The sequence below is a fragment of the Ranitomeya variabilis genome, chromosome 2, assembly GCF_051348905.1.
Source record: "Ranitomeya variabilis isolate aRanVar5 chromosome 2, aRanVar5.hap1, whole genome shotgun sequence".
In the NCBI taxonomy this organism is placed as follows: domain Eukaryota; kingdom Metazoa; phylum Chordata; class Amphibia; order Anura; family Dendrobatidae; genus Ranitomeya; species Ranitomeya variabilis.
In genome coordinates, this window is record NC_135233.1 from 368,041,849 (window position 1) to 368,056,031 (window position 14,183).

General features: G+C 43.1%; 1 protein-coding gene across 1 annotated transcript in view; it reads left to right on the forward strand.

Annotated features, from left to right (window-relative positions):
• DLL3 (delta like canonical Notch ligand 3) overlaps positions 1–14,183 on the forward strand; it is a 129,132-nt gene that overhangs the window by 31,936 nt on the left and 83,013 nt on the right. The window lies entirely within an intron of this gene.

Consider the following 14,183-nt stretch of genomic DNA (forward strand, 5'->3'; position numbering starts at 1 on the left):
GAGCGCTCGGCCAAACTAGCGCTCCTTTGTATGTGAGGGTCATCTGAGATGGCGTATGATGGCTGACAGCCATCTACCTAATGGCGACCGAACTCGGCAGACTGTCCAAGGTGTATGGGAGCCTCCCGACTCTCACCTAAGTAATGATTTTGGAGAACAGAAGGATCAGCAAAGATTGGTTTGATTTCCAATGGTCGAGAATTTTGATCTCCAGGTAATAAGATGCTGCCAAAGGAGTCTGGCAGTGGCTCTTTCGAAAAGAACACGGAGCCTGGTGTTCCTGTGTATGGCTGAGGCGGGAGAGCTGTCTAATGCCTCAATACATCCCAACAAGCCCGATAGAGGAGAAGGTGCTTTAGGCTAAGTGTTTATCTGATCCCTTTATAAGGAAAACATTATAATATTGCTAAGATGTCTCCACATAATAGTGTCTTAGTAATATTAATATCATACATGAATGACAGTGCCATATAGTGCCCAAGTAACCAACCAATTTACTTTTAGGTGCAGGCACGGCATGTTAACCATGGTGTTTTTTTTTGTGCTAAATTTCGATATCCTAGCTGCATGCTAAACCCTTCAAAAGTGTCGGCAAGTTGATCAGACCCATTGGTTTAAACATTCCTGAATATAAATGTGCTTTTTTTAAAAAATTGCATGAGTCAAAGTAGTTATTTTCCCCTATAATATGGCCCTACTGAAGAAAAAGTCAGCCAGCATCCAAGATAAAACTTCCAATTTTATTCCGTTTCACAAAATCATGGTCCATCATAGACAGTAAGTCATCCACCATTTAGACGCCCAGATGGCAGATAGTCAATGAGAGACGGGAACTGCAGTCAATTTTTGCTCTCAAAATTAAAAACGATAATAGGAGCGCTCCATAGTGTAATACTGTACAATCATAAAATGCTGAAAAAAAAGGGAAAAAGAAATCCGCTCACCTTTTAGAGTTATTCAAAGGATGGCAAAACTCTGTGACGCAGATTAGGTTTGGATGTTGGCGCTCCACCGGTAGAACCGGGCAAATTGAAAGCCTTAATTTAGAACATAATCAATTCACATGTGACAGTAACAGTTTCACTTGGGAACTGCTGACAATTTAGAAAAAAAAAAGGTCCAATAATGGAGCGTATTGTACAACGCGTTTCAGACTCCTTCGTCGGTTACATATGAAGAAAGGGCAAGCCCACAACATTGTAATAAATCTTCTGCATAGAAATGTCAATTTTTACAAAAACATATAAGAAACAAATAAATACACTACTGTGCAAAAGTTTTAGGCAGGTGTAGATAAAATGCTGAAAAATCAAAATTCTTTTAAAAATGGAAGTGTTAATAGATTATTTTGTATCAATTAACAAAATAAAAAGTGAATGAAGAAAAATGAAAACTAAATGACATCAATATTTAGTGACCGCCCTTTACCTTCAAAATAGCATCCATTCCTCTAGATTGGAATTTGTAAGATTATAGTCAGGTGTATAAATAACCACTTACAGCAAGTGAGTGATAATGATGTAGATTGAAAGACCAAGCTCTGCTATAAAGGTGAGGTTGTGGAAGACAGTTTCATGTCACAAGTCACACACCATGGCAACACTGAGCACAGCAACAAGATACAGGGTAGTTCTACTGCATCAGCAAGGTCTCTCCCAAGCAAAAATTTCAAAGCAGACTGTGGTTTCAAGATATGCTGTTCAAGCTATTTTGAAGAAGCATCAAGAAAGATGCAACGATGAGGACCGTAGATACAGAGATCGGCCAAGTAAAGCAGATGAAAGACACATAATGCTTACATCCCTTCTAAATGAGAAGATGACCAGCAGTGCCATCAGTTCAGACCAGGCAGCAACTACTGGGACCCAGATATTTATAAATATCTAATGTTTAGAGAAGTCGTCTTTATGGAAGAATTGCGGCCAAAAAGCCACACACTCCTGTTGTGAATTCTGCTCTTGGGTTCCCTCCGGTGGTTGTTGGTGGTAGTGCAGTTGTCCCTGGGTTGCAATCCTGGGCAGGTGACCCTGCTGATTGCAGCTCTGACTGGGGTATTTAGGTGTGCAGGATTCATTAGCCCTTGCCAGTTGTCCATTGTTCTTGGAGGGTTTGCATCTCTGTCTGGTTCCTCCTGCCCTGCTCCAAATCAGCAAAGATAAGTGTCTGGTTTTTGTTTCTACAGCACACATGCTGTGTGCTTTACAATTCAGTGCTATTCATTGTTTTTTCTTGTCCAGCTTAGACTGTGTTTGGATATTTCAGTCAAGTTGGATTCTCAGGAGATGCAGATATACATTCCATGTCTTTAGTTAGATGGTGGAATTTTTGTACTATCTGCTGTGGATATTTTTAGGGTTTTAATACTGACCGCTTAGTATTCTGTCCTATCCTTTCCTATTTAGCTAGCGTGGCCTCTTTTGCTAAATCCTGATTTCTGCCTGCGTGTGTCTTTCCTCTAATACTCACAGTCAATATTTGTGGGGGGCTGCCTATCCTTTGGGGTTCTGCTCTGAGGCAAGATAGAATTCCCATTTCCATCTATAGGGGTATTTAGTCCTCCGGCTGTGTCGAGGTGTCTAGGATGTGTTAGGTACACCCCACGGCTACTTCTAGTTGCAATGTCAGTTTAGGGTTTGCGGTCAGTACAGGTTCCACCTACTCCTGAGAAAGTCTCATGCGGCTCCAAGGTCACCGGATCATAACACCCTCCAGATGGAAACAAGGCTACGTGTCTCAGGGAGGACCTTGATTGGCCATAAATCTATTCTGTAGCAGGACAATAACCCCAAACATACAGCCAATGTCATTAAGAATTTGTGCCAGTTTTGATGGAACTCAGCAGGAGGTTGTGTTCCAAAACATGTTGAAGAACTAACCACAGATCTTCTGTGGATGTCAAGTTGTGCAAATCCTTTGGTCTCTTCATGAAATCCCAGGCAGATGCAATGATGTTGAGATCAGGGCTATATGGGTTCGTATAATCACTTCCAGGACTCAGTTTTCTTCTTCTTGCTGAAGATAGTTCTTAATGACATTAGCTGTATGTTTGTGGTCAACATCAACAGAAGATCTGTAGTTAGTTCACTAAGATGTTTTGGGACAGCCTTGCTGCCAAGTTCCATCAAACACTACACCAATTCTTAATGACATTGTATGTATGTTTGGGGTGGTTGTCCTGCTGCAGAATAAATTTGGAGCCAATCAGACGTCTCCCTGATGGTATTACATGATAGATAAGTATCAGACTCTATGGCTACGGTCACATTATCAGTATTTGACATCAGTATTTGTAAGCCATACCAGGAGAAGGTCAAAAATGCAGAAGTGATGACGTGTTTCTCTTATACTTTTTCTCTGATTGTTCCTCACCTGGTTTTGGCTTACAAATACTGATGTAAAATACTGACCAAATACTGACCGTGTGACCGTAGCCTATTACTGATCATTGAGAACACCATTAATTCCTGCAAAGTCCACAACTCTATTTGCTGAAATGTAGCCCCAATCTTCCAGGGACGCTCCATCATGCTTTACTGCTGCCTGCAGATGACACTTGTCACTGTACCGCTCTCCAGCCCTTCTGTGAACAAACTGCCTTCTGTTACAGCCAAGTATTGACTTATCAGTCCAGAGCACCTGCTGCTATTTTTCTGCACCCCAGTTCTATTTTCATACATAGTTGAGTCAGTTGGCCTTATTTCCATATCGAAAGGTAATGCTTTTGGCCATAATTCTTCTGTGAAAACCACTTCTAACCAGACTTCTCATAATGGGTGTAGCTGGGTCCCACTGGTTGCTGCCAGTTCTGACCTGATGGCACTGCTGGACAAATTCTGAATTTGAAGGAAAGCAAGCATGTTGTGCCTTTCATCTGCTGCACCAAGTTTCCTTGGCCGACTGTGTCTGTGATCCTCACCACTGCCTATTTCTTGGTGCTTCTTCAAAAGAGCTTGGAGAGCACATCTTGAAACCCTGGTCTGCTTTGAAATCTCTGCCTGGGATGATGCAGTATAACTACCTTGGGTCTGCGCTCAGTCTTGCCATGGTGTATGACTTGTGACATGAAACTGTGTTCCACATCCTCACCTTTGTAGCATAGTTTGGATGTGTCTCACCTAGTCTTAAGCCTCCTACACAGCTATTTCTCTTTCTATTTATGACTGTGTTTCAACGTAAATATGAAACGATGATCATTATCACCTGTTTGGTATAATCCTACAAAATACATGAGATTGTGCAAATGCACCTAGAAAAATTGATCCTGTTTTGATGACAAAGGGCGGTCACACCAAATATTGATGTCATTTCCATTCTTCTTTAGCTCATTCACATTTGAATTTTGTTAATTGATAAAAATAAACGCTTCTATTTTTTTAGAGCAGCATTTCTTCCACACCTGCCTTAAACTAGTCCACAAAAGAATAATGAATTTTTACATTTTTGGGGGTTTGTCAACTGGCCAGATTGTTGTTCCACCACCCCTAAGACCTGGACTACACTGCAACTTTTTTTTTTTTAATGCAACTGATTATTTTCTACTAATAAGTGACAGCTGCAGTCCACGCAATTGAATGCAACTTTTTGGACTTTAGATGGTGCTAAATAGTCAAAATCAATCAGAAGTGCTACTAAAAAATCACAGTGAAGCCCTCACCTTCTACTCGCGCACTTTTGCCTACAGAAATAGGGCATTTATCTAACATCAATGACTATATTGTACACAACCACGAACCTTTATTTTTACAGCATGTATGACGCCCGTATCACATTATAAACACCCCTTTCGCTTCCTCGTACATCTAAGTTTCTCGCCTAAAGCGATGACGATCTTATAATATAATCCTATAGGTTGCAAGCACAAAAGCCCCGTGCGCGACCAGCTGTGCATCGCGGAACCTGGAGCATTTCTATGAATGTAAACCGTGTCTTCAGATAATTGCCCTGAGCTTAAACCCTTGCTTGGTCTTTTCACACTGACTTTTCTCTCCAAAATGAGTCCCAATTATCTGCGTCGCTCATTATGGGCCTGAATAAGCAAACAGGCATCACGTGAAGTCCTGCGGTGCTCCCAATTCACGAGGACACAGTCGGCCAGAGAACTCTACGAATATAGCGCAACTTTTTGTGACTCAATGCCTCTGTAAATCTTCTGCATCTAACCTCGCCGTTTGCTCATCTCTGGCTTCTCCCAATCCTTCCACAACATTCTTCGAAGCTAAACACATTGGACAGGGTAGATAAAAGACGAGATGAGTTGGTCTGAGCACAAAGACCTAAAAGCAGCATATGGTGACTGGTTATGGGCCGTGCACCCTGCCAGACGGTCATCAAGGTAAATAGGAGTGTGTAGGGGGTTGGGGACATGTGGTTTTAACCAGATTTCATTGTGAGTAGCGAAGACAGATTAATAGCCCCCTCCTCGTTGGTCCCCACTCCCCAATTGTTCTGTGCACAATAGAGGCAGGCGGCGTGCATTAAGCACCCTCCATCCCCCCTTGGGCAGGTGCTGTTTGTGTATGGGGCTGATATCTGCAGTTACAACATCTCATCTGTCTGCCACTCAGCAGCCATACAGAAAAAAATCTAATAGCGCAGGGGGGACTGATGAGGGACGATGTGATACAATGAGGGGCTGATGAGAGCTCGGGCTTCTGCCGCACATAATAAATGCAGCGCTTCTTAACACATGCTAATAATGCATATTTGCTCCTCCAAACCAGTGATGATACAAATGTAGGTTAGATTTATTTATTTATTTTTTTAAGCAATGGTGAAAACATATCAGAAAATAAGCCAAAAAAAGTGTAAAAAAAAATAGAATAGTAAAAAAAAAATGTTTAAAAATTGAAATCAGATGGCAGCAACCATGGAAAAAAAAGTCTTGTTTTAGATACTAACAAGTCCACAGATGTCTCTTTCCCTGAATCAACTCAATGTGCTTGGTCTAAAAGCAGATGTAGCTGTCAAGAGGCCATTAATGAGAAGCCAAGCAAATAGGAAGAATGGTGGCACAAGGGCTGGAGAAGCCTGGACATCGGAGAATAGGAGGAAGGTTTTATGGACTGATGAGTCTAAATAGGAGATGGATAGAAGGAACAGAAGGAAGTGTGTCCACCCACCGCAGCCATGAAAGGCTTTTCACAGCGGGTCTACGACCATCAGTTGGCCGTGGTGCGAGTTAAACAATATGTAGAACATCTGGAGTTGGTCACTGATTTTTAATGAAAGGAATCAGGAGAATTACTTGAAGAAGGCAAGCTAAAGACTCAAAGCCAACTGATGTGAAGAGCAAGAGTACAGAGGTGGTGGGGGGCCTCAAGTACTGATCAAACTATACAGCTAAAGCCCCCAATACACATTACATAGCCAGCAGGTATCTCGGCCGACTCCCAGATACAGGAGTGCTCACTCTCTTACAGAACAAAAAGGATCAGCAGTCTAAAAATCAGAAATCAGGATCCTTAAAGGGGTATTCCCATCTCCAAGATCCTAGCCCAATATATAGTAGGTGTAATAATATTAGCAAATACATCCAATTAGAAATGTAGTATAGTTTTTCTGATTCGCTATGTCTCTTTCCTCATGTGTAGACAGTGCATTACCTTAGGTGTCCATGGTTACGACCACTAGCAACTAGCTGTCACTATATTCCTCAATAGGAATCCGCAGGTGAAATCCGCACAAAAAAACACTGGAAATCTGCTGTAAATCCGCAGGTAAAACGCAGTGCCTTTTACCTGCAGATTTTTCAAAAATCGTGCGGAAAGATCTCACACGAATCCGCAACGTGGGCACATAGCCTTAGGGTTAGGGTTGGAATTAGAGTTAGGGTTGGAATTAGGGCTAGGGTTTGAAATAGGGTTAAGATTAGGCTTGTGGTTAGGGTTACGGATAGGGTTAGGGGTGTGTTGGGGTTACAGTTGTGGTTAGGGTTGGGATTAGGGTTACGGTTGGGATTAGGGTTAGGATTAGGGTTGGAATTAGGGTTACGGGTGTGTTGCGGTTAGGGTTGTGGTTAGGGGTGTGTTGGGGTTAGGGTTGTGATTAGGGTTATGGCTACAGTTGGGATTAGGATTAGGGGTGTGTTGGGGTTAGTGTTGAAGTTAGAATTGAGGGGTTTCCACTGTTTAGGCACATCAGGGGTCTCCAAACGCAACATGGCGCCACCATTGATTCCAGCCAATCTTGCGTTCAAAAAGTCAAATGGTGCTCCCGCCCTTCCAAGCCCCGACGTGCGCCCAAACAGTGGTTTACCCCCACATATGGGGTACCAGCGTACTCAGGACAAACTGGGCATCAACTGTTGGGGTCCAATTTCTCCTGTTACCCTTGCAAAAATAAAAAATTACTTGCTAAAACATAATTTTTTGAGGAAAGAACAATTTTTTTTTATTTTCACGGCTCTGCGTTATAAACTTCTGTGAAGCACTTGGGGGTTGAAAGTGCTCACCACACATCTAGATAAGTTCCTTCGGGGGTCTAGTTTCCAAAATGGGGTCACTTGTGGGGTGTTTCTACTGTTTAGGCACATCAGGGGCTCTGCAAATGCAATGTGACGCCCGCAGACCATTCCATCAAAGTCTGCATTTCAAATGTCACTACTTCCCTTCCGAGCCCTGACGTGTGCCCAAACAGTGGTTTACCCCCACATATGGGGTATCAGCGTATTCACAACAAACTGGGCAACAAATATTGGGGTCCAAATTCTCCTGTTACCCTTGTGAAAATAAAAAATTGCTTGCTAAAACATCTTTTTTGAGGAAAGAAAAATGATTTTTTATTTTCACGGCTCTGCGTTGTAAACTTCTGTGAAGCACTTGGGGGTTGAACGTGCTCACCACACATCTAGATAAGTTCCTTGGGGGGTCTAGTTTCCAAAATGGAGTCACTTGTGGGGAGTTCCTACTGTTTAGGCACATCAGGGACTCTGCAAACGCAACCTGATGCCCGCAGAGCATTCCATCAAAGTCTGCATTTCAAAACGTCACTACTTCCCTTCTGAACCCCGACGTGTGCCAAAACAGTGGTTTACCCCCACATATGGGGTATCAGCGTACTCAGGAGAAACTGGACAACAACTTTTGGGGTCCAATTTCTCCTGTTACTCTTGCAGAAATAAAAAAATTCTGGGCTAAAAAAATATTTTTGAGGAAAGGAAACACATTTTTTATTTTCACGGCTCTGCGTTATAAACTTCTGTGAAGCACTTGGGGGTTCAAAGTGCTCACTACACATCTAGATAAGTTCCCTTGGGGGTCTAGTTTCCAAAATGGAGTCAATTGTGGGGAGTTCCTACTGTTTAGGCACATCAGGGGCTCTGCAAATGCAACGTGACGCCCGCAGAGCATTCCATCAAAGTCTGCATTTCAAAACGTCACTACTTTCCTTCCGAACCCCGACGTGTGCCAAAACAGTGGTTTACCCCCACATATGGGGTATCAGCGTACTCAGGAGAAACTGGACAACAACTTTTGGGGTCCAATTTCTCCTGTTACCCTTGGGAAAATAAAAAATTGTGGGCTAAAAAATCATTTTTGAGAAAAGAAAAATTATTTTTTATTTTCATGGCTCTGCGTTATAAACTTCTGTGAAGCACTTGGGGGTTCAAAGTGCTCACCACACATCTAGATTAGTTCCTTGGGAGGTCTAGTTTCCAAAATGGGTTCACTTGTGCGGGAGCTCCAATGTTTAGGCACACAGGGGCTCTCCAAACGCGACATGGTGTCCGCTAATGATTGGAGCTAATTTTCCATTCAAAAAGCCAAATGGCGTGCCTTCCCTTCCGAGCCCTGCCGTGCGCCCAAACAGTGGTTTACCCCCACATATGGGGTATCATCGTACTCAGGACAAACTGGACAACAACATTTGGGGTCCAATTTCTCCTATTACCCTTGGGAAAAGAAAAAATTCTGGGCTAAAAATCATTTTTGAGGAAAGAAAAATTATTTTTTTATTTTCACGGCTCTGCGTTATAAACTTCTGTGAAGCACCTGGGCGTTATAAGTGCTCACTATGCATCTAGATAAGTTCCTTGGGGGGTCTAGTTTCCAAAATGGGGTCACTTGTAGGGGAGCTCCAATGTTTAGGCACACAGGGGCTCTCCAAACGCGACATGGTGTCCGCTAACGATTGGAGCTAATTTTCCATTCAAAAAGTCAAATGGCACGCCTCCCCTTCCGAGCCTTGCCGTGCACCCAAACAGTGGTTTACCCCCACATATGAGGTATCGGCATACTCAGGAGAAATTGCCCAACAAATTTTAGGATCCATTTTATCCTGTTGCCCATGTGAAAATGAAAGAATTGAGGCTAAAAGAAATTTTGTGTGAAAAAAAAGTACTTTTTCATTTTTGCGGATCAATTTGTGAAGCACCTGGGGGTTTAAAGTGCTCACTATGCCTCTAGATGAGTTCCTTGGGGGGTCTAGTTTCCAAAATGGGGTCACTTGTGGAGGAGCTCCAATGTTTAGGTACACAGGGGCTTTCCAAACGCGACATGGTGTCCGCTAACGATGGAGATAATTTTTCATTGAAAAAGTCAAATGGCGCTCCTTCCCTTCCGAGCCTTACCATGTGCCCAAACAGTGGTTTACCCCCACATGTGAGGTATTGGTGTACTCAGGAGAAATTGCCCAACAAAATTTAGGATCCATTTTATCCTGTTGCCCATGTGAAAATGAAAAAATTGAGGCTAAAATAATTTTTTTGTGAAAAAAAAGTACTTTTTCATTTTTACGGATCAATTTGTGAAGCACCTGGGGGTTTAAAGTGCTCACTATGCTTCTAGATAAGTTCCTTGGGGGGTCTAGTTTCCAAAATGGGGTCACTTGTGGGGGAGCTCCAATGTTTAGGCACACGGGGGCTCTCCAAACGCGACATGGTGTCCGCTAAAGATTGGAGCCAATTTTTCATTGAAAAAGTCAAATGGCGCTCCTTCCCTTCCGAGCCCTGCCGTGCGCCCAAACAGTGGTTTACCCCCACATATGAGGTATCAGCGTACTCAGGACAAATTGGACAACAACGTCCGTGGTCCAGTTTCTCCTTTTACCCTTGGGAAAATAAAAAAATTGTTGCTAAAAGATCATTTTTGTGACTAAAAAGTTAAATGTTCATTTTTTACTTCCATGTTTCTTCTGCTGCTGTGAAACACCTGAAGGGTTAATAAACTTCTTGAATGTGGTTTTGAGCACCTTGAGGGGTGCAGTTTTTAGAATGGTGTCACTTTTGGGTATTTTCAGCCATATAGAACCCTCAAACTGACTTCAAATGTGAGGTGGTCCCTAAAAAAAATGGTTTTGTAAATTTTGTTGTAAAAATGAGAAATCACTGGTCAAATTTTAACCCTTATAACTTCCTAGCAAAAAAAAAATTTGTTTCCAAAATTGTGCTGATGTAAAGTAGACATGTGGGAAATGTTATTTATTAACTATTTTGTGTCACATAACTCTCTGGTTTAACAGAATAAAAATTCAAAATGTGAAAATTGCAAAATTTTCAAAATTTTTGCCAAATTTCCGCTTTTTTCACAAATAAACTCAGAAATTATCGACCTAAATTTACCACTAACATGAAGCCCAATATGTCACGAAAAAACAATCTCAGAATCGCTAAGATCCGTTGAAGCGTTCCTGAGTTATTACCTCATAAAGGGACACTGGTCAGAATTGCAAAAACTGTTGAGCGGATCAGAATGTTTAGTGATTGAATAGAGTGTTACCCATCCCTAGTGTGTGGTAATGGGTCTGGGTCATATGTTCACAAGGCACAGATCTGGCCAAGGTTACAACAGAATTTCTGCAGTACTCAAGGTTCCTAACAGCACAATGGCCTCCATAACCCTTAAATGGAAGAAGTTTGGGACCACCAGAAGTCTTCCTAGACCTTGCCGTCCAGCCAAACTGAGCAATCTTGGGAGAAGAGCCTTGGTGAGAGAGGTAAAGAAGAACCCCAAGATCACTGTGGCTGAGCTCCAGAGAAGCAGTAGGGAGATGGGAGGAAGTTCCACAAAGTCAACTATTACTGCAGCCCTCTGCCAATCGGGCCTTTATGGCAGAGTGGCCCAACAGAAGCCTCTCCTCGGTGCAAGACATATGAAAGCCCGCATAGAGTTTGCTAAAAAACACATGAAGGACTCCCACACTATGAGAAATAAGATTCTCTGGCATGATGAGACGAAGATAGACCTTTTTGGTGATAATTCTAAGCAGTATGTGTGGAGAAAACCAGGCACTGCTCATCACCTGCCCAATACAATCCCAACAGTGAAACATGGTGGCAGCATCATGCTATGGGGGTGGTTTTCAGCTGCAGGTACAGGACGACTGGTTGCCATTGAAGGAAACATGAATGCGGCCAAGTACAGATATATCTGGGATGAAAACCTCTTCCAGAGTGCCCTGGACCTTAGACTTGGCCGAAGGTTCACCTTCCAATAAGACAATGACCCTAAGCACACAGCTAAAATAACAAAGGAGTGGCTTCAGAACAACTCTGTGACCATTCTTGACTGGCCCAGACAGAGCCCTGACCTAAACCCAACTGAGCATCTCTGGAGAGACCTGAAAATGGCTGTCCACCAACGTTCACCATCCAACCTGACGGAACTGGAGAGGATCTGCAAGGAAGAACGGCAGAGGATCCCCAAATCCAGGTGTGAAAAACGTGTTGCATCATTCCCAAGAAGACTCATGGCTGTACTAGTTCAAAAGGTGCTTCTCCTCAATACTGAGCAAAGGGTCTGAATACTTATGACCATGTGATATTTCAGTTTTTCTTTTTTAATAAATTTGCAAAAATTTCTACATTTCTGTTTTGTTCAGTCAAGATGGGATGCAGTGTGTACATTAATGAGAAAAAAAACATATTTGATTTTACCAAATGGCTGCAATGAAGCAGAGTGAAAAATTTCAAGGAGTCTGAATACTTTCCGTACCCACTGTATGTGGGGGTCCATACTGTATTTAGGGAGCTACGTGCGGGCTCATACTATGTAAAGGGGACTATGTGAGGACTCATACTGTATATAGGAATCTGATGGTCATACTGTATGTAGGGAGCTATGTGGGGCTTATCCTGTAGGGCAGCACGGTGGCTCAGTGGTTAGCACTGCAGCCTTGCAGCGCTGGGGTCCAGGGTTCAAATCCCACCATGGACAACATCTGCAAGGAGTTTGTATGTTCTCCCTGTGTTTGCGTGGGTTTCCTCCAGGTACTCCGGTTTCCTCCCACATTCCAAATACATACAGATAGGGAATTTAGATTGTGAGCCCCATCGGGGACAGTGATGATAATGTGTGCAAACTGTAAAGCGCTATATAAAAACATAATGTAAGCAACATGTCTCGCTTACAGATACAGACTGTCTGGTTTCCCGGCTGCGATCCGGAAGATACCTTTTGTGTTCCGGTTGTAAGTTTCTTTGGACATTAAAAGACATTTGTTTTGAACTTTTCTGTGGTCACTGCCTCTATATCACACTGCACCAACCCCGCTGCACTACAGAGGCTATGTTAGAGCTCGTACTGTATATAGGAGTGTATGTGAGGGTTCATACTGTATATAGGAGCGTATGTGAGGGTTCATACTGTATTTAGGTGGATATGGGGCTCATACTGCATATTGGAATCTAAGGGTCATGCTGTATATAGGGAGCTATGTGGGGCGCATCCTGTATATAGGGAGTTATGTGGTTGCTCATACTGTATCTAGGGGGCTATGTGAGGGTTCCTACTGTATGTATGTAACTATGTGGGGGCTTATACTGTATCTACAGGGCTATTTGTTGGCATATTGGAGCTATGTGAGGGCTCATACTGTATGTAGTGGTTGTGTGCGGACCCATACTGTATCTAGGGGGCTCAACTTGTATGTAGAGGGCTATGTGGGGCTCATACTGTATATAGGGGGATGTTAGCATACTTAATTTTGTTCAATAATAAGATACAATTAATATAATTATAACTAATATGTTAATATTTATATTGAGCAGAATTAATTTCTTCCTATTGGTTCGGCCTCCACAATAGTCACGGTCTGTCATGTGGGCCCTTGGGAAAATTATTCTCCCACCCCTGGTCTATTTTGCATAGCCCTATGTTCTGTATAGTGCTGTATATAAGGGAAAAATTAGCATGACACGTTATGCTATCTTTGTCGTTTTCCATCTACAGATGTGCACCAGAGAACCTGTGTGTTACTCGCATGATCTATCACAGGGACATGTCATGTGATACATCGTGTACCTAGGGAGGGCCTACACCTTCCAAACTGTCTGGGACCATGGCTACGTTTAATCCACTCCTGGTTGTGCATATACCTACTATTTGGCCAACCCTGGTATTGCAGCATCGGCCATGGCTGGATTGTAATATTTCACCAGTTTTTTAGGTGAAATATTACAAATCGCTCTGATTGGCAGTTTCACTTTCAACAGCCAATCAGAGCAATCGTAGCCACGGGGGGGGTGAAGCCACCCCCCCTGGGCTGAAGTACCACTCCCCCTCTCCCTGCAGATCGGGTAAAATAGGAGTTAACCCCTTCACCCGATCTGCAGGGACGCGATCATTCCATGACGCCGCATAGGCGTCATGGGTCGGGAAGGGGTTAAACTGCACGCTGAATCAAGAAGTGTTGTAATCTTTTTGATAAAAAGTTATAACTTTATTAAGGGTACTGTCACACAGTGGCACTTTGGTCGCTACAACGGCACGATCCGTGACGTTCCAGCGATATAGTTATGATATCGCTGTGTCTGACACGCTACTGCGATCAGGGACCCCGCTGAGAATCGTACGTCGTAGCAGATCGTTTGAAACTTTATTTCGTCGTCAAGTGTCCCGCTGTGGTGGCATGATCGCAGCGTGTAACAAAGGTGTGCACGATATTCCCAATGTCCCGTATGACTTCTACATCGCAACTACGTCATGAAATTATCGCTCCAGCGCCGTGCATTGCAAAGTGTGACCGCAGTCTACGACGCTGGAGCGATAATCAAGCGACGCTGCAACGTCACGGATCGTGCCGTCGGAGCGATCAAAGTGCCACTGTGTGACAGTACCCTAAGACACACAATACAAAAAATAAAACAATGCCTCAAAACCATAAAGATCAATTATGCGATAGCAGATGGGCGTAGAAAAAATCCTAATGGTAGCGGAAAGCACCCGGTAATACAGACAGTCTTTTAT